Source organism: Microplitis demolitor, chromosome 2, assembly GCF_026212275.2.
Source record: "Microplitis demolitor isolate Queensland-Clemson2020A chromosome 2, iyMicDemo2.1a, whole genome shotgun sequence".
NCBI lineage: Eukaryota > Metazoa > Arthropoda > Insecta > Hymenoptera > Braconidae > Microplitis > Microplitis demolitor.
Genome location: NC_068546.1, coordinates 19,253,782 through 19,275,605, shown reverse-complemented (window position 1 = coordinate 19,275,605; position 21,824 = coordinate 19,253,782). Strand labels below are relative to the sequence as shown.

Genomic DNA, 21,824 nt, shown 5'->3' with positions numbered 1-21,824 from the left:
ACAAGAATCGTTTCAGGATAAGGACACTATATACAGGCTCGCGTCAACTACCAACTACTCGAATAAAAGGGGATTACGACAGTAACTTTTCTCACTGTAAGTCTTTTAAGGTTTTTGCTAAGTCTGTAAAGGGACAACGTGACAAAAAAAACGAAACTACGTAATGCCGATTTTATAATTTTCTTCCGGTCAATCTTATCAGTAAATGCTATGGGAAAATTATTTTTCATCTGGAATATTTATTTTTAATCTTTGATGCTATCATTTTTTTTTTCTTTGACGTATGAGTGTTGTCTAGATAACCTTTAGTAGACACATATAAACTCAGACAGAGCAGAAATAGTCGTAATTAATCAGCCATGAGAGTAAATGCAGACAGCTTCGGCCAGACAAGATTTTAAAAATAGAAACTGTTGTGTGACTGAAATAAATACTTGTAGTTGATTGCATTAATTTCATGATTAATATAATCACTGACGTCACGATATCTTGCGACATTTTAAAAAATTAATAGTCCTAATTTCGACGAATAAAAAATTAAGACTGAATTAAAATAAAAATGTTGAATAAATTTAATTTAATTGATCTTGAGTTAAAAAAAAATTTTTTTACGTAAAAAGGACTTTAGGTACAAAGACATAACGCATAGGGATGTAGGCCAAGAGTTCATCTATTTCGAGTAAATTTCCAGATGACGTAAAAACGATCGAGGATAAGGTTGGTTGAAATCCGATGGGAAAACTTGGACTGCTATTGGCCAAGTTCAATCTTCACTCTCTCTCTCTCTCTCTCTCTTACTTGGTCCTCTTCTATTCTAAACTATTACACTTGACCGAGCGATAGCACTGACTCTAGATATTTTAGGACGTTCATAAGGGCCAAAGGTTTATCTGACACAAAATAAATTTTTGTTGAGATAACTTTCGAATGCGAAGCAACACATTGTTACCACTGTTAGTTGTTATTGCAAGTCAAGTATTCAATGAGTTATTTTGTTAATGACTGAAAAAAATTTTTAGATTCATTATGGATGCGTCCTAATCTACAAACAGTAATTATAGTAATAATAATAATACCAATAAGTTGTTTTATTTATTTCTTAATATTTTAAATTAAAATCTAGTCTACGCGAAATTTTTTTTCAACTAATTGTTAAAAATTATTCTATTCTAATTACTCTAGTTTTTAAACACTTTAATTTTAATAATAATTTTTATGGATAAAATACACACTCGTAAACAAAAATTTTTATTTTCTCACACTCTACGGACTAAGCTACTCTATTTATTATGTAAATACATAAAAATATTTTATTTCTAATTAATGAAGTCAATTAAAAATTGACCTGCTACAATTATATTCTAAAAATAATTAATTTAACATGTAAAAAAAAAAATATATGAAAAATAAATAATAATTTAATATTTTTATTTCAGTGAATGTAAATTTATAGTCTATTTTTTACACATAAGAAACGTTTTGAAAAAATTTTACTAGCGAAAAGATCTTAATTTTATTTTTTTAAATCGTTTTCATTTTTATTACTTTTCAACTGTAACTAAAAATATTATAAGCGGTAATGACATTTTTAGAAAAAATTTAATTTTTTACTTACACGGAAAGAAAATTATGGTAATCGTTTATAGTATGATTATGAAATGTCAATTGACGTCATAACGTTACGGTAATAATTACTTGAAATTATGGGGTATACGGCTGTAATTTCTAAGAGTTTCCATACCTATGGGAAGAATTCCTATAAGCATGGTAAAAGTTCCTGTATCGTATGGCAATTGAATATGGCAATGATTACCATACTCATGGTTATAATTCCCATAGCCATATAGTAATAAATTCTGTATCCATATTGGAACATTTCCGAAGTGAGTATGGGAAAAAACCCTATGCATCACGGTAACCGTTCTTACACTATTATGGTAATGGTTACCATAATATTGTGGTAACGAGTACTATGATGGTATAGTAATCATTACCATAGGATTGTAATAATGAGTCCACTCATTGAAGAATTTCTAAATATTATAATAATTATTACCATACTGCAATGGTAATGATTACCATATTACCATGGTAATTATTATCATACTACTATGGTAATTATTACCATAATACTATGGTAATTATTACAATAATACTAGGGTAATTATTACCAGACTACTATGGTAAGTATTACCATAATACTATGGTGACCATTATCATAATATTATTATAATGAATTCCATAATTTGAAGATTTCTAAATTTTATGGTAATTATGATCAGACTACTATGGTCACCATTACGATAAGACTATGGTAATTATTACCATACTACCTAGCAATGATTCTGGTACTATTATGGTAGTTATTACCACACTACTATAGTAGTTGTTACCATACTACTACAGTAGTTATTACCATAATACTATAATTACCATAATAGTATGGTAACTATTATCATAATATTATAGTAATCATTACCATAATTTACAAGAATAATAACCATAATATATAATGTCGTTTACCGAAGTAATATTATGGTAATTATTATCACACTACTATAGTAATTTTTATTACATATTATGGTAACCATTACCATAACGTCATGGTAATTATTACCATAATACTTATTATCATCATACTATAATAATTATTAGCATGCTACCATAGTTATGATTATCATACTATTACGGTAATTATTCCCATACTACTATAGTAATTATTACCATTATACTAATGTAACCATTACTATAATATTATAGTAGTTTTTACCATAAATTACTGGAATCATTACCATTACATACGGTAACGATTACCATAGTCGTATAGTGACCATGACCATAAGTTATAGGAATTATTACCGTTATTTCATAGAAACTATTCTGATATCGTATAGAAGTAAAACTCATACAGAAAGGAATGGTTATCATAACTTGTATGAGTGCCGTTTCTATAATCGATATTCTAAAAAAACCTGTTACCATACGATATGGGAACCATTCCCATAATTTATTGTAATTGTTACCGTAAATTTCTGTCCTTGTAAAAAGTTTGAATTTAAATTGTCAAATCAATAGTTTTCCAACTGGGAGGTTTAAATTTTTTTTTACCAAAAATTTAAATTATAAATTTTAACATACTCCAAAAAAAAATGTCATGAATTTTTTTTTTTTTTTTAATAGAACCTAAAGTCAAAGAGAATTTAAATTCCGAAAAATAAAAAAATACAACGAAGTAAAATAAATATCTTGTTCGCTAAAAAAATTTATTTCACAAGCTTTCCATAAAATAACATGAATAGTCATGAATTTAAATACACCAATTAGTCTAAAAAAAAAAATATATAAATATATATATGTATTTTGTCGATTCGCCATTTAATTGTCACTCGAATTCGTTACTAAACACACCATCCTATGAACTAGAGATCTAGAGAGTTAAGTACTTGAGTAAACTTTACAGAGGTTAGTCGGATAACAAGACTCTTGCTACTGACTGTCTAACCAGCGGCTATTTAGCTTCATTTAGCTTTAACTTTCTAGGTCGACTACACTCTCACGTCACTGCAGCTTCCCATCGTCGTCTTTGTCTCCATCCTCTCCCCCTTGCCCCTTAGTTGTTGCCCTCATTTACTCTTTATCTCAATTACTTGCATTTGATTCTTAAGAGGAGTTCGAACTCAACCCATCACTATACTCCGTGAGCCAACGAAGCTTCGCCAAATCCTCCAGGAAGACACGCCAACGACGATGTAATCCACAGAGACGTGTGTTTTTTTTTTATAAAACAATATTGTTCTTACTTTTTTTATATTTATTTAATTTTTTTTTTACTAAAACTGTTAACTAAATAAACTCTTAACAACACTCGTTATTTTATCTTTTACACTAATAACAACAAATACAGAGGTTAGGTATGGTAAATTACTCGCCGCTAGATGGCGCCATCTTCTCTTCGTTTCTTCATGTCTTCCATTTTGTCTTCGTGTCTTCTTATTTATATTTATTACTTAAAATTCTGTTTTTACTAAAAATAAATTCGCAGTTTGATTTTAAAAATATTTTCATTTTATTAAAGTTATTTATTTACTTATTTATTAAATAATTAAACTGCGAATTAATTTTATACTTTAGTTTTCACTAGAACTACAACACAAAGCATAAACATGCGAACTTTATTTATTTTATAAATAATTATAATTACCCGGGTTAAAAAAATAACTTTTTGAATTTAATTTTAAGTCAACTAAACCAAAACTAAGTCAAATTTTACTTTTTTGACTTAAGGGCATTCTTAGGCAGACCCCCCCTCCCCACACACACACACGCTTTTTGAAAATATTTAATGACTGTGAACTGTCAGAACAGTATCGAAATTTAATGAATTAATTTCTAGAAAATTAAAGCATTAATTGAAAAAAGGACAACGTAGTTACAGTTCCACCAAGATATAGATTTTTAAAAAAATTATTCATAGTTATCATCAATTGGGAAGTAAGCGAAATTTGTTAAATAAATTTTAGCCTACACTAAAAAAAAAAATCGGTAGCAGCTACTGATTGCCAATCGGTAGCTGCTACCGATTATTTTTTTTAGTGTACAAAATTTGAAAATTCAAATTATAAAATTGACATGAAGATTTTACTGAAATTTATTTTCCAAATTATGTTTAACTCCTAATTGATATCAACTATAAATATTTTTTTTTAAATCTATCTCGGCGAAATGGTAACTGCATCTCCTTTTTTCCTTTAATATTTTAACTTCTTTTAAATTAATTGTCAAAACTTTGATACGGTCATAAAAATTGCAGTTTATCGAATATTTTTAAATTGGGGGGTGGGGTACTGAATGAGAATGGCCTTAAACGGATACTGAGTAGTTCAAGTTAGCTAAAAGGATACCACTAATTCAACCAGTGGTACACGAAGAAAAATGTAGAGAAAAAATGTACCAATTTTTATTATGCTGTCAACCAAACTTGAAGCTGAAAGTTCAGTTGTCAAAAAATTATTATGCTGCACTGTAATTATTACTGTAAGTCTCTAAAAATGTTATATTTTCTTGTGTTACTTTCAAGTATCACAAAAGCGTATGTCAAATTCAACACTTCAGGTGTTGCAAATAACATATGAGTGTGTTAAAACTGAAGGTTACGTTTTCGATAATTTTGACACTCATGACGTGTTACTTTTAACATACACGAGTGTAACTTTTTCAAAACAAACGGCGTACGGTGAAAGAACATATAAATAAGTTTCAATCGATCGTTTTACACACGGCAAGTGTCAATTTTGACGAATCCTTTTTTACTGTGTAGAAAAATAATATTAATTGCCATTTATTAATAAGTTTTAAGTACACGGAAAAGAAATTCCTGTCACTGCAACATGGCTGCCTCCTGTTGCAGCTACAGGAGTTTCCTGTACCTGCAACAGGATATTTTCCTGTTGCTGCAACATGGCTGCTTCTGTTGTTTCAGCCTGACTGCCTCCTGTTGCAGCCACAAGAAAATTTTGTAGCTACAACATGCCTGGTCCTGTTGCAGCAACAGGAATTTTTTTTTCCGTGTATGCAATATTTTTTATAGTGTAGCATAAAAACTTTTTGGCAACTCAACTTTCTGTTTCAAATTTGGTCGACAGCATAATAAAAATTCGTATATTTTTTAAGCCCATTTTTCTCCGTGATACTTACAGCTGGTTTTCAGTACATATTCACTAGTTAATTTTTAGAGAGTAGTATCCATTTGTCAAAAAAGTAAAATTTGTTATTTTCTTCAACCCGGGATATACCTTTTTTCTTCATGCTTTTACGGTCTAAGTTTTAGTGAAAACTATGATACGGTGGTTATAGAATATATATAGATATATAATAGATGGATTGGAAAGAAGTAATAACAATAGTTTCTAACTAGTGAGCTAGGCAAATCATCAAACTCGACTTAACAAATTACAAGGATATATACGTATATAATAGATAATTTTTTATTTAATAATTAAATAAAGTAAATAGTAAAATAGTAGTTGTAGATATTTAATTATTAATATTTAGTTAGTAAGTCGTTACGTTACTTTTAATGACTATTAATCAATTAATTAACTAATTGCTAATTGGATAACCTGAGACAACCTTATCTAGGAGCTACCGAATTCGAGTTTACGATTTATGTATTTATTTTTGTTTTTTTAATTTTTTATTATGTATATATCAGACCGACCGATTCTTCAAGTTTTGATTGGTACTGGTGAATGTATAAATAAAATAAAATAAATAAAACTTACCGGTTTTTTTAAAAAAAATATAAACAAATGCACTAAACATTTGAGGTAAAGCATTCCACAATGTCCAAAAATTTTTCAAAAATAATATCGCGTTACTAATTTCAAAAAGACATATTTTTATGTGTCCTCTTGGCTTTAGAGTTTCCTACACCAAAAAAAATAATTTTTTGGTGCAAGAAATTTTTTGTATTATAAACTGAAAACAAAAATTTTCTTGGGGCGGATAGAAATTTATTGGTTAAAAAAATTTTTTCTCACTCCAAGGAATTTTTCGTTTTCAATTTATAGTACAAAAAATTTTTTGAGGCAAGTGAACATTTTTTTGGGACAAGCAAAATTTTCTTGCACCAAGAAATCTTTTTTTTCTGAGTAAAACTGAAAGAGCATATTTTTTTTTTTCAACCATTTTGTACTCTGTAAAAATTTAGCGGAGTGAATGCGGAGTAGATGACTATTTATTTATTTTAATCCCTCGGAGTGAAATTCACTTCGAAAAAATTTTTACTTTAATTTAATATTAAAACTCCCACTTGGAGTGAATGCAGATTGGAATAAAATCTAAAATCAACTGAAAAACCAAACTCCCTATTTACTTCGCATAAAAGATGATTTTTTTTTGAAACTCCGGAACTCCGAGTTAATGAGCGAATTATTGTACTTGAAGATCGGAACGTTTTAAGCGCAATGAAAATGAAGAAAATTTCGGTAATTTGACTACTTAGGGGTTAGTTCCGGAGATTGATGGTGGATTAAGATTTTCGGCTGACATACCAGCATTCATATGCGAAACATTTCAGAAATCTAGTCATCCAATACATATTTTACTTTCGAATTTTTTTTTTTTCGGTGCATGGAAAATGTTTCGATCTTCAGATACATGCGAATTCGGGCTGGAATAAAATCCGTAATCACTCCGAATTCATTCCTAATTTCTCAGTGTATACTAACTTTAACGTTACGAATTGAAAGCCAAAAGTGCGTTTAATTTAAATCATACCTTTTAGTTTTCAAAATTTTTATTTTCAATTTTTAGCCTTAAAATAAGTCCCAAAACGATTGGTAATAAGTAAAAATTATAAGCCTCTTGGCGTTGGGAAGCTCTCTAAAGCGAAAAGGGCGTAGAAAAATATTTCCTTTTGGAATTAGTAATGCGATATTCTTAAATAAATAAATTGGTTTAGTTGATGTAAATTAAAATAAATAGAGCAATCTAATTATTTTTAGTACAAATGCTCGAGCAGTTAGCTATGCAATTTCTAACTGATAATGTAACTGTAATTAAGTATGAGTTTATAGTCGAGAGAATTTACAATTCGTTTTTATTTTTTTATTTTTTTTTTGAGGACTGTTCTTTTGGTTGGGATTTAGTCGTTTAATTATTAAATATAAAGGTAATTAATAATATTTTGTTTTTACATTAAGGGATGCGATAATTTTAATTTATTATTTTTAAAAATTATTTTGTGGGATTTTTTTAGTTTTTTAATTTTTTCTATTGATGAGCTGCAACATGGCTGGAATCGAGATACCGAGATGGAAAAAAAAATTTTAAAGCTTGGAGTGCGTTCTTTTAAGAGTCATTGTGATAAAATAGCTAAAAATTAAAAAAAAAATTATTTTTGATAAATAAAGTTGAGAGAGATTAAGGGATAAATTTAACGGATCTCAAAAGCTCTAAGTGTATTGCGTATTTTTTTTAGCTCGGATTAAGTAAATAAACTTAAAAGCTTATTCGCTGAGCTTCAATAAATTTTTTTTATAAAATTTATCAGAGTCTAGTTGCTCAAATTTTATTTGATTATTAAAAAAAAAATGACTTTAGCTTTAAATAATCATAAGAGTCAAAAAAAAAATTGCGAGCGCCCGGTAGTTTAGAAGCTCAAACTTTGAGCTTTCGAGTCCGTCTGATTTAGTTGACTATTTTTTCTCAGGCCCTTAGTTGACCAATCAAAAATTTAGATTTCAATATCTTTTCTCTCCCAAGCCGCGGCTCTGGAGTCTCATCTGACATAAGAATTTAAAAACGCCGCTCAAAGTTTTCACTCGGAGCTTTAAAATTATTTTTTTTATTCCAACGAGAACCCCCGCCAAAGTTACAGCCCTCAGTTTAAATATTTGTCCACCCACAAAATCATTGAATCTTTTCGATTGCAATAAATAAAAATAAATACTCAAAAACGCCAAGTGAAAAAGGATTAAAACAAATGAAGTATTAAAGTAAACCCCGTAGCAAATAATAATAATAATTGTCTGTGTGATAACTTGTAAAACAATTCAATTCACGAGTTACGTGTCTTTATCTAGTATTTAGTAATATCTGAGATGCATCCTGGATTACCAGATAACTTTTTGTTAACCCAAGTTGTTGCTTATGCGTTAACTATTGTGTGTAGTAGAGTGTATATTGAGTTTAGCTTATATATATTGTAGACATACAATACAGTGCATGTGTATGTGTATATGTATGCTGTAGATATAATATAATATACTATATACTATAATATAACGTAATAGTATTGTGTGTAGAATACGTGAGAGACTGCAAATGTATACTACAGGCTAAGGATTACGGTTACCGTCAACACGAGCGAGAACACGAGAACTTGGTCGAACAACGTAGCACTTTGGGGTTGAAGCTTACCGGTGCAACCCCCGCTGGGGCTCACGGACACTCGACCGACTCTTGGCCCCACTGCGCGGTACACGACCGTTCCTACCCAACACACAACAGACATCAAACCCTTCTTAACAACATTTATTATTATTATTTTTATTAATATTATTATTGTTATTGTTATGTATTTTCTCTTAATCTCTATTATTGTCTTTATACTTATTCTATTTATTAACTTATTAGTTCGGTCAACAAATTTGTCGTTGTCGTAATTTATTTAGAATGTTAATTATATTCATGTTTTTGTTTTTGCTTTATTTAATTTTAGTTTACTCTGAAGAATTTATTATTACATTAATACTTATAATTTTACTTACACTGAAAAAATTATTTATTGGACTAGAAAAAAATTCTTGACGCAAGAAATTTGTTTTCACTTTAAAATAATTTTTTTTTGCTTGATGAAATATTTTTTTCTCACCTCAGGAAAATTTTCGTTTTCAATTTATGATACAAAAAATTTCTTGAGAAAAGAGAAAATTTTCTTGGGGCGAGTACAATTTTTTTGCGCTAAATTTTTTTTTTTTTCTATGAAAATTAAAAATTTTTTGAGTTGACGTCAAAATTTTAAATCAATTTCAGATTTGTAATTTTTTAAAATTTCGAATCATACTTTTGCATACACAGAAAAAAAAGGATTTCTTGGTGCAACAAATTTTTACATGCCTCAAGAAATTTTTTCTTGTCTTGAAAAAATTTTTATTTTTAATTTATAATACAAAAAAAAAATTTTTTTTTCTTGCAATTATTTTTTTTTCCAAAATTTCTAAAATTCAAGATTTATTTTTTCAAAATGTCATTTTTTTTTTTTTTTTTCATTTTAAACTGCGTAACTTTATAAAGATCCGTACTTTTGTCATTTTTGATATAATTTTAAATTTTGTAAAATGACAAATTTATTGAAGCATTTAATTCAAAGATTAATAATATTCTCTAATATATTAAATAAGATATAAATAATATTTATTATTAATATTTATAGTATACAACCGGAAGTTTATGTCTTTAGTAATAAATGATTTGTTCTTGGAGCGAAAGCTTCTAGCAAAGTAACGATATAATTATATCGCGGTGAAAATTCACGAGTTGAAAATAGAATAAGCTTGGAAACGTTGGTCGTCGAGATGATATATAGAAAAGATATTATATTAACGGACGAAATTAAATTCGCTAGTTCTTTTTCCTCTTTCTGGTCCTTCCCTTCGCCCTCTTCTACTTTTCTTTTTTTACCACTAGTACTCTCAAGAGCGCGCTTTAATATAAAAGAAAAAAATTTATTATTTTTTATTCACGATTCAGTAATGCGTTAGATGATACCTAGCTCACAGTTATCACTCGAGATAAAAAAAAAATCATGCTGGAAAAAAATTTTTACATGATTAAAAATTCTTAAAACTTGACTTACTTTTAATAATGAAAAGATTTTATTAATTTAAATGAAACTTTTTTCCAGCTAGATGTGTGAAGATTAATTATTTTTTTAATCGATATGACGTCATATATTTATTACATTTTATTTTTATTCATTATAATTAATAATCGTTATAATAATAGAGCTTTTAATAGCGAATCGTATTACAGTGACTTTTTTTTGCGGTGCGTTGTAACTTATATCACTTAATAATTCAGAGCGACCTCCGACGGACATTTTATATTCGTTATTTATTATAATTAATATTTTGTTTAAATTATTAATAGCTTAGCTTATTTATGTTTTGTATTTAGCTCTTATCGTTTACAAAACAATCGCGCCTTCAAATTTTTTTGTTCTCTCTTGTTAATCGTTAAATTTATTTACCAATCGTCTTTGTAAGAAAATTTAATTATTTTTTAAATTTATTAACAAAATTTCAATAATTCAGAACGCGGGAATTTTAACTCTGAAGCTTAAGGATCAAATCCCATTTGTGGTTAAATTTTATTTTTTTTAAGAAAAAAAAATATTTTCTGATGTCAGTCGAGTGATTTTGAATCTCAAGTACAAAAATCGCTTCTCATTACACTTTTTTTTTTTTTGTTTTTAATTTAACATTAATTTACTCATTCATATATAGAAAAAAAAAAAAGCATTTTGTTAAGGAAACCACTAGTGTGAAATTTTGAAAAAATAATTTTCAAAAATAACGTTCTAAGAATTTAAATAATTTTTTTGACAGTCATCTAAAAAGCAGCTGCTTATTAGTAATGCGTCTGACTAGTCAGACGCATTTTTTACCGTCACAAGACCATGCATAGTATGCACGAAGAAACAGCATGGTCCTGAGAGCCATACGACAATGCCGAGGGCACAATGCTACTAATTTTTCCCGCCATAATTTTTGGCGTGTCAATGTATACTATCGTATTACCGCGAAAACTATATAGATGTCGTTAGACTTGGCTCATCTGCCAAAAGCATTGTGGATACGGTAACGGTATTGGCCTGACGGCCATACTGACATGGCGACGTCCGCGACAATCGTCGCCAATGTTACTATTCCCGCAATGGTCGAATCATCTACGCATACAATTTTACAATGCATAAAAATCTTCGATACCATACAGTGTGGCGTTCGAGCCCATACTGGCATAGTGATCTGCAAAATATTTCTTACCATGTATTCATTATATTTTCACATATGTCCTTAAAATAATAAACTTTTCCATGTAGTAGTTTTCTTTCAAAAAATTCCCAAAAATCATCTTTTTTCAGATCACACCAGTGGTTCCCCTTAAATTTATTTTAACAAAACTATAAATTTTTCAATCATATGATTATTAACCTAAAGTTCATGGATCGAATGCCATTAAAAGTAATTTTTTTAAAATTCTATTTAAGAATGCTTTTAAATAAAAGTAATTTAATACACAACAATAGATAAAATTGTAAAAAAAGTTAAGAACGTCGTTCGTATTCATATATATCTATATATAAATTCAAGAATGACAGAACTCTAGTTCTCAATCCAGCAATCACAATCACGACTAATCCAATTTACTCTCGACGTCATTGTACAAAAGTTTAGCCCGAAGCTTACTTGGTACCTAAAAGAAAAATTTGTCGATACCGTCAACTACATAACAGTAGTACAGAGCAATTCAACTACAAGAGCCGTTTTTCGTTGTCGACAGAGTGCGGCCCAGATGGAATCGGTATTTCAAAACTATTAAATCTGTCCCCGAAGACACGGATGTATTTTATTTAATTTAGTACAACGACGATTGGTAAATAGCAAATACTCTCACAGAGTTTCCACAATACCTTCTATATATTAACACACATATTACCAACAATTGCGCGATTCCATTAATATAACAACAATCTTACGAATAGCAACAATTTATCGTAGTACGAGTGCGTTAACTTTATATCCATGTCATTTAAATCCTATTTTATTTCCCTTTTTTTTTCTTTTAAATAATTATCGTAATTAATTCTAATTAATTAATTTAATAAATTAAGTACTAAAATGACGGAAATTAATAAAATTAACGCAAACGTAAACGCGCATAAAAATATTATAATTATTATATAAGCATTTGTAATAACAAATATAAGCTCAGGACAGATGAATGTACTTTTTTTTTTTTTTTTTTTTGGAAACTCGACTTTAAACGTTTTTCCCATGTTTATTTTTGTTCAATTAAATTAAATTTAATGTTTGTTTATTATTAAATATAGTTTTTTTTCGGTTTATTTGTTGACTTTAAATAAAAAAATCCACTTGATTTGATGACAGCAACGAGAAAAGGGACGGACGCGCATCGTCCTTCGCACTAAACGCAATTGGCTTATTTATTTATTTATTTAGTTTTTGATTTTTTTTTTTTTACTTTGGGTCACTCGAATAAAACCCGATTTATTGATTGGACGTGGGTATGCAACAAAAATATATATTTGTATAAATATATTTTTTTTTTAAAATAGTAATTAAATAATTAGTTAATTAAGTGAATTAATTGTAAATGATAAAATTATTCAAGCGTTTTTTGGTAATTTATTAAAATGAAAATAAACATCCTTAATTTGATAATTTTAAATAAATATAAATTTTTAATTATTTTTTTATTTTACAAGAAAAATTAATTTTGATGGGCGGATCGGAATATTTATTTTTTTATTTGGAAATATTTTAAACAAGTTTCTCTTCTAATGAAATTTTTAAGGGTACGGTTCCATTTAAATATTTTAGATTTTTATTTCAGTTCTTCAAATTTAGAAAATGATATATTTTAAAATATTATTTTATTTGTATAAAATTGGTGCGATAGTTAAATAATTTTAGGGAATCCGAGTGAGATTTATAACGAAATTTCATATTTTTTAAAATCAGTTCGATACACGGAGAGAAAATTATGGTAACCGTTCTAAGACATTTATGAAATAACCCATAAAGATATGGTAATAATTACTCGAAATTATGGGGTATACGCCCACATTTTTTGGGAAACGTTTCTATGACTGGGAAAGATTCGTACAATTATGGTAAAAGTTTCTATATCGTATAGTAATTGAAGTACTGTAATGATTACCATACTCATATAATGAATACCGTACTCAGTTTCCGGAGTAATAAGCCCTATATCCCGATTGGAATGCTTCCTAAGGAAGTATCGGAATAAACCATGGTAACCATTTCCATAATGTTATGGTAATGATTACCATAATAGTATGGTAATGATTACTATGACAGAACAGTAACGATTACCATATTATTATAATGAGTCCCATAACATGAGAAATTTCAAAATATTATAATAATTATTACCATTATATTATGGTAATTATTACCATGCTACTATAATAGTATACTAACTTTTCCCATAATTTACAGGAATGATTACTATAATACATGGTAACGTTTACCATAGTAGTAACCACTCCTGTAATATGTGTGAAATATTGGATTGATATTATAGTAATTATTACCATACTTCTATGGTAATTGTTACCATATACTATGGTAACCATTACCATAATAATATTGTATATTTTTCTACAAATTACAGAAATCTTTACCATAATACACGGTAATTCTAACTATCGGAGGTCACGCTGAAAAAATAATAACTTTTACCATCTTGCAGTAGGGAATGATTAAAATATTGTATGTGATAATCATTATCATGCTTATATGTTAAACATTCTTTTCTCGTATAGTAATATTTACTATTACCGATAGTAATAGTTACCATTTAGATAGTAATAGTTACCATTTAGATAGTAATATTTACTGTATGTGAAAAATTTTTAAATTTGTAAAACCCATATAGAAAGGAATGGTTACCATACGATATCGGAACCATATCCATACTGTACTGTAATTGTTACCGTAAATTTTTCTCCATATACTTCAATTTTAGATTTAAACATTTTGATTATTAGATCACGCTCAGGGTCCTCTTTTGCTGACAAAACCTCACTTGGTTTTCCAAATTTTTCTAATTTATATTTCATATCTTAGATATTTTATTTGGACCCACGAGATTTCAATTGACTATCCAAATATTTGAAAATTTTCCATTTAAAAAAAAAAAAATTCTTTTTTCTCGTGTACCCTTAAAATAATTTTACTGCCTCGTGTTCTCGCCTCAAAAAAATAAATAGTTATCATAAGTCCACGCAAAATTGGGTACTGTAATCGTCCCCTTCTGGGTAAATCTCGTAACTGCAAAATCATAATTTTTTTAGAATCGGTCGAAACATCTATTCTGTTACATGTGTGTTAATGGCAATATTATAATTCAAAAGTCTCTCGAACATTCTGTTACAATTATTAAAATTTGGAGCTTTTTTTACGCAATAACAGTACTAAAGAATGTCTTTCCCTCATAATTTTCACTGAAAAAAAAAGTAGTTACGAAGTTTACCCAGAAAGGGAATGAAATTAAATGCTTTTCAGTTCATATCTAAGAACGGCTCATTTGAAATTTCCATTTGCGAATGTACGTGCAAAAAGGACCGTTTCGTTTGTTCACATGCGTGTGAGAAAGAGAGTAGATGGCATATTCTCTCAACAAAAGTATTTGAATGAAATCGTACCCTTCTAAGAACAATTGTATTTAAACTGTCTTATATTATTATATTTTATTGAAATTCCCTGCGAAGGTCTTAGACTACAATTAGTGGTATTAATTTTGTTAGGAAACGGAAACGTTGCGATATTGGGATTGCTGACCGACATCAGACAATAAAGTAAACAATGCGGACTAAAGAGTATTGCCAGCAGTTAATAATGTTTTACTCAGTATTGCCGAATAATCACGAGTAACCAGTAACTGTGGAGTTAAACTACTAAACGTGAACATGGCCACCTTTATTGTGGGGTTGCTTTGTTTGTTATCGTATATATCTATATATATATAAACGATATACGATAGCATCAGAAGCATCTCGAAAACAATGTACTTGAACTCTCTTGTCTGATCATGTAGCTCTTACGTACCGCTGGTACTAGAACTAGTAGCCAGTTGCCCATTATTTACCTCATCATCATCTATATTATCCCAATGCAACGTTAACGTAAAAGCCTATCGATATTTCCTATTATCTACTACATCTCTAAATTGTCTTTTATTAAACGATTGTATTTATGTATTGTAATTAGTTTTACTTAGTACATATTACATTTAAACTCACTACCAACTACTTTTTTTAACGACTACAAGAGAAACACGATGGATTTTTTTTTTTATTTATTTTTTATTTTATTCATTTTTTTTTTTAGACGGAAACATTTTTTAACATTTTTTTTGAGAGAGAAAATTTTGTTTTAAATTATTTTTTTTTTATTGATTTGTTCAGAGTTGTTAGGATTGATAGTTAGTATAGGAGAAGTATTGAGCACTTTTTTTGTTTTTGTGCAATAAAAATATTATCATTTAAAAAAAATTTTTTCTCTCGAGTCCTTAGTTCTAATTCACGGCACGCAGTCGTTGGGCATCCTAGATTTCGGACCTTCCTATTTTTGTTCTTGGTGTTTTTTTTTTTATTGCTTATTGTAATTGATATGATTCAATAACACTAGTTTACAAATTTTTGCTAAACGGCTTGGAAAGTTAATCTCAGGAAAAAAATAGTATCGGGTCTGGGGTAGAAATTATTTGGACTTTTTGTGGCTAACTCGGGTCGGTTTCAAGTATCATTTTTTTTTTTACTTTTTAAAAGAAGGTTGTAAGCATACAGAAATAAAATGTCAACTTTCTAAACCCACTGTTATTAAATAACTAAAAATTGTTCTAAGATTGACGGATAAACTCAACAGCAATTTAAGGATAACTTTAACAGATTCTCGTAGCTCTGTCTTGCAGAAATTAATTTTAATTTAGCAGAATAAACAAACTCGAAAACTTATCGTTTAAGCTTTAGTTTTTTTTCTAAAATTACCCTGCGTCAATCCGCTCCGGTCTTATTGAATGATTGAGCGAAAAAGACGACTGTTGCTAAAAATTATCACAATTCGGTAACAAAAAATCGTACGTAGCTCACGCACTCTCATTTAAAAGCTTAAACTTTAAGCTTTCGATCGATTCACGCCGGCATTTTTTCCTCATGACTGACAGTTGGGAAACGAAAATAGAAAAAAAATAAAATAAATTGTGTTAAATCTTTTCTTCTCGAGCCTCAACTCTTCAGCAAACTACCCGACATTTAAATTTCCAAAAACATCTTTAAGTAGAGATTTTAAACTTTCCCGCGTCTTCTTTGTACCTCAATGATATTTAAAACCAGAGCCACAGCCTTTTCAATAAAGATAATTTATAAACCAACAACTTTAAATTTATGAATAAATAAGTAATAAAAATCACGCGCACATCAGACATTTTCCGCGTCTAAATAATCAGACCCGACACTTAATTTTTCATGAAAGATTAATCAGCACCTTTTACTTACTCAATGAGATCTTATATACTTATAAACTAGTGTTACGAAAAATAACATTTATTTGTAGCATATACCCTTTGTTATTTATTAACCACAAGAGAAATTGAGAAAAGTCCAAAAATAAAATAATACAGAGCACAAAGTATTAACCGAAAAGTTAAAACTTTATTTTATATTTCATTTAATAAAAACATTTCCAATAAAATTTAATTTTTTCATTCTCTCATATTGACGATAAAAATAAATACAATAAAAGATATCGATAGATAATTAAATTTCTTTTGGACTCATCTCTCAAGAGTTTTCTCTCGAGCCAACGACAAATTCACTTGTATTGTCAGTAACTTTAAAACAAATATAGTTTTTCATCATCATCATTATTTAATTATTATTTCATTTTTTATCATCATTATTTTCTTGTTGTTGTTGTGATGGCGGAAGTTGTTGTTAAAACATAATATTGTTTAGTGTATGACGATACCTAATGGAATGGGGGTAGAGGCAGTCGACGTTTTGCTTGACGTAGGACCATCGAGTTAGCCAGCCATGCGTCTGTGAACATTTTTTTTTGTCGTTTCCATTTTAAAATCTTATTTAGTTTTTTTTTTTTTTTTTTTTTTTTTTTTTCGAATATTTTAGTACAATGCGGATAGTGCGATCTCAGCGCGTACATTTATTATTATTTTTCATCATTATTCCAACAAATCAATAAACAATCAAAATACACATGTAGAGAACGCTGCACATCAAATATTAGTATCCTTTAATTATCAATATACAATTATAAATATTTGTTTAACGTTATGATCAATATATTGATCATGATAATTATATTAATGACAGTGTAATAACTTTAAATGTGGGAGTAACGTTATTATAATTATTATTATTATTATTATTGTTATTGTTGTTATTATAATTATTATTATTGTTAATTAAATATATAGTCGAGTTGTGATTTTATCCCCTTTAGTTAACAAATATTAACAACATATTGATTTATCAGCGTTTGTATTCTATCGTTCGTATGCTTGTACGATTGACCAATTATTTTATTTGTTTGTTTAATTATTAAATATACAGGTAATTAATAATATTTTGTTTTTACATTAAGGGATGCGATAATTTTAATTTATTATTTTTAAAAATTCTTTCGTGGGATTTTTTTAGTTTTTTAATTTTTTCTATTGATGAGCTGCAACATGGCTGGAATCGAGATACCGAGATGGAAAAAAAAATTTTAAAGCTTGGAGTGCGTTCTTTTAAGAGTCATTGTGATAAAATAGCTAAAAATTAAAAAAAAAAATTATTTTTGATAAATAAACTTGAGAGAGATTAAGGGATAAATTTAACGGATCTCAAAAGCTCTAAGTGTATTGCGTATTTTTTTTAGCTCGGATTAAGTAAATAAACTTAAAAGCTTACTCGCTGAGCTTCAATAAATTTTTTTTATAAAATTTATCAGAGTCTAGTTGCTCAAATTTTATTTGATTATTAAAAAAAAAATGACTTTAGCTTTAAATAATCATAAGAGTCAAAAAAAAAATTGCGAGCGCCCGGTAGTTTAGAAGCTCAAACTTTGAGCTTTCGACTCCGTCTGATTTAATTGACTATTTTTTCTCAGGCTCTTAGTTGACCAATCAAAAGTTTAGATTTCGATATCTTTTCTCTCCCAAGCCGCGGCTCTGGAGTCTCATCTGACATAAAAATTTAAAAACGCCGCTCAAAGTTTTCACTCGGAGCTTTAAAATTATTTTTTTCATTCCAACGAGAATCCCCGCCAAAGTTACAGCCCTCAGTTTAAATATTTGTCCACCCACAAAATCATTGAATCTTTTCGATTGCATCAAATCATTAATTTAATAAATATTTTACAATTATCGTACCTATAACATCGAACATATATGTATATATATATATATATCCATCGGTAAAATTAAAACTCGCGTATCGCGGATGCAGTGGATATCGTATCCGAGTAATAAAACCGCGACGATTTGCTCTCGTTCATCCCCTATAAATGTCCCCGACAATTGTCGACAGGGTTAGAGGAAGGGAATAGAGGGGAGGAATGAAAGTGTATGACTGCTAGGATTGGAGTAGAGTGAAGGAGATGTGGGGATGGAAAAAAATAAACACGAGAGCAACAGACAGCGTTGCACTTAAAAGTAATGTTATCGCCGCTTAACTCGCGGGCTCTATTACGTCATAATATTACGGGTAACAATATGTACAATGTTTACATGTCACAGCTTTGCCGGTGTAATAGACTAGTCGAAATAAGGGCCAGTTGTGTTGATATGGTAACACAGCAAAAAAAAAAAAAAAATTAGTAGATTGAAATAAAGAAAAACGAGAGTACGGGCAAATGAAAACGTTGTGAGGACAAAAAACACGAAAACGATGAGAGTGCACCCATGAAATAAAAAACAAACGAATCAATATGATACAAACGAAAGAAAATTAAACGGGTCGTGTGCGTTCCAACGAATCGAACGATTTCGCTTTGTCTTGCAGTTTTAGTTTAACTTTTTTTTGTTTTTTATTTTTATTTTATCCGCGCAAGCGTAGAATTTGTATAAAAAAAAAAAAAAAATACGTACGTCGCTTCAGGGGTGCAACGGGTTTACTCTCGCTCACGGTCGCGGATTTTAACGTTAACGGGGTAGTAGTGGGTGCACGGGGGATCCAGGCGCCACAATAAACCCCCGTCCTGTCAGGGTAACGGTAACCAACGATTTATTGCGTGGCACAACGAGCGCGTACACTAACGCGTTACGGTAATGACTGTGAAATACGACAGCACTCTAACTACTATACTCTACAGCAGTACTACTATCCTCTATGTGTTCGTTCGTTTGTTCGTTACTTCACTCTGCCTATACGTATTTAGTATATACTACTCTCATACTATATTCGGTTTATATCTTTATCACTATTATAAGCTTATGGTATCGATTACTGTTCAAATCTTTACCATTGTGTTTTTTTTTATATCGATTATTATTCAACTTGTAACTATGGTGTTTTTTGACATCGATTATTGTTCAAATTTTTACTATGGTGTTATTTGATATCGATTATTATACAAATTTGAACTATGGTGTTTTTTTGATATCGATTATTGTTCCAATTTATATTATTGTGTTTTTTTGACATCGATTATTGTTCAACTTGTAACTATGGTGTTTTTTGACATCAATTATTGTTCAAATTTTTACTATGGTGTTATTTGATATCGATTATTATACAAATTTGTATTATGGTGTTTTTTTGATATCGATTATTGTTCCAATTTATATTATTGTGTTTTTTTGACATCGATTATTGTTCAACTTGTAACTATGGTGTTTTTTGACATCGATTATTGTTCAAATTTTTACTATGGTGTTATTTGATATCGATTATTATACAAATTTGTACTATGGTGTTTTTTTGACATCGATTATTATTCAATTTTCATTATTGTGTTTTTTGGACTCGCTTATTGTTCAAATTTTTACTATTGTGTTTTTTTTAAATCGATTACTACACTGAGAGAAAAATTTACTAATATTTGATAAATTGATTGAAATAATAATTGATTTATCAATATTTGATAAATTATATATATAAAATATTCGACTGTATTCATTAAATATTATCTTACACATATCAAATATCGATCTTTCCATCGACTAAATATTAAGAAATTGATATCAACATTTAATAGGTCTCTGATCAATATTTAGCAGAAGTTTATTAATATTTAACAAACTTCTATCAACTATTGATATGTGACATTTGTACATAGTATTAATGAGTGCTGTGGCGTTGTACCCTCTAACCTAACCTATTGCCTTATTTACGCGTTATGACTAACTAATTGTTTTCATGGTTGTTGAAATAATTAAAAAAAAAAAAAAGAAATATACTAACCAAACAAACTGCTTACATATCACGATAGTATATAATATATGTAGAATCGTAAACTATAGATAAACCGCCGATCAATAATTGATAAAGTGTTTATTAATATTTGATAAATCGCCGATCAATAATTGATAAAGTGTTTAGTAATATTTAATAAACTGTGTATTAATATTTGACAATGACCGACTTGGGAACGATCTAAGTAAACCGTTTATCAAATATTGATAAATTTTATTAATATTTGATAAATTTTTTTCTCAGTGTATTCGAATTTTTTACTATTGTGTTTTTAGATTATTTTTGTTCGAATTTTTATTATTATGATTATTTGACATCGATTATTGTTCAAATTTTGACTACTGTGTTTTCGTGCCATCTATTACTGTTCGAATTTTGACTATTGTGTTTTTTAAATCGATTCTTGTTCAAATTTTTACTAATGTGTTTTTTTGATTTAATATTGTCATTAACGTCTTATAAAAAAAAAAAAAAAAAAAAAAAAATTGAGATCTTGTTCCATGAAAATATCGATATATTGTCATATGTCAATATATCAAAATATATGAATGTCGGCTTTCGTAATAAAAAAAAAAATTGTTAAATAAAATAAAAAAATTTTTCATAATAAAAATTTTTATTTAAATTAAATATTTAAAAATTTTTAAATTTTAAATAATTATTTTTTAATACTTTAGTATACAAAATTAATTTTGATAAATTAATTAAATTATAACACTTCATTATTTTTTTAAAAATTTATTTCCGTGAAGAAATAATATTTTATATATTATAAGATTTAGAATAGATTTATATTTATTTATTTTTTGATTTATTGTTCAGAAATAATTCTGTACTGAGTTGAGTAGGTTCGTAGAGACGTGTCACCAGAATTGAGAGTAGCGAGTCCCAAGGCACCTGAAAGTACCATCAACCCTCTCTATTTTTATTCAAAATAATAAAACAATAATTATATTTAAATAATAATAATAATTAGAGTATTAATAAATAATAAACTCTGTTAATAATATTAGACAAAATGATATTCGAGTGGTTCATAAACAGCTTGATGAAGCAGCATTTGTTGGGAAAAAAA

At 28.4% G+C, this 21,824-nt stretch overlaps 1 protein-coding gene across 5 annotated transcripts in view; it reads right to left on the bottom strand.

Annotated features, from left to right (window-relative positions):
• Positions 1 to 21,824, bottom strand: part of LOC103568456 (RNA-binding protein Musashi homolog Rbp6) — a 518,165-nt gene that overhangs the window by 8,711 nt on the left and 487,630 nt on the right. The window lies entirely within an intron of this gene.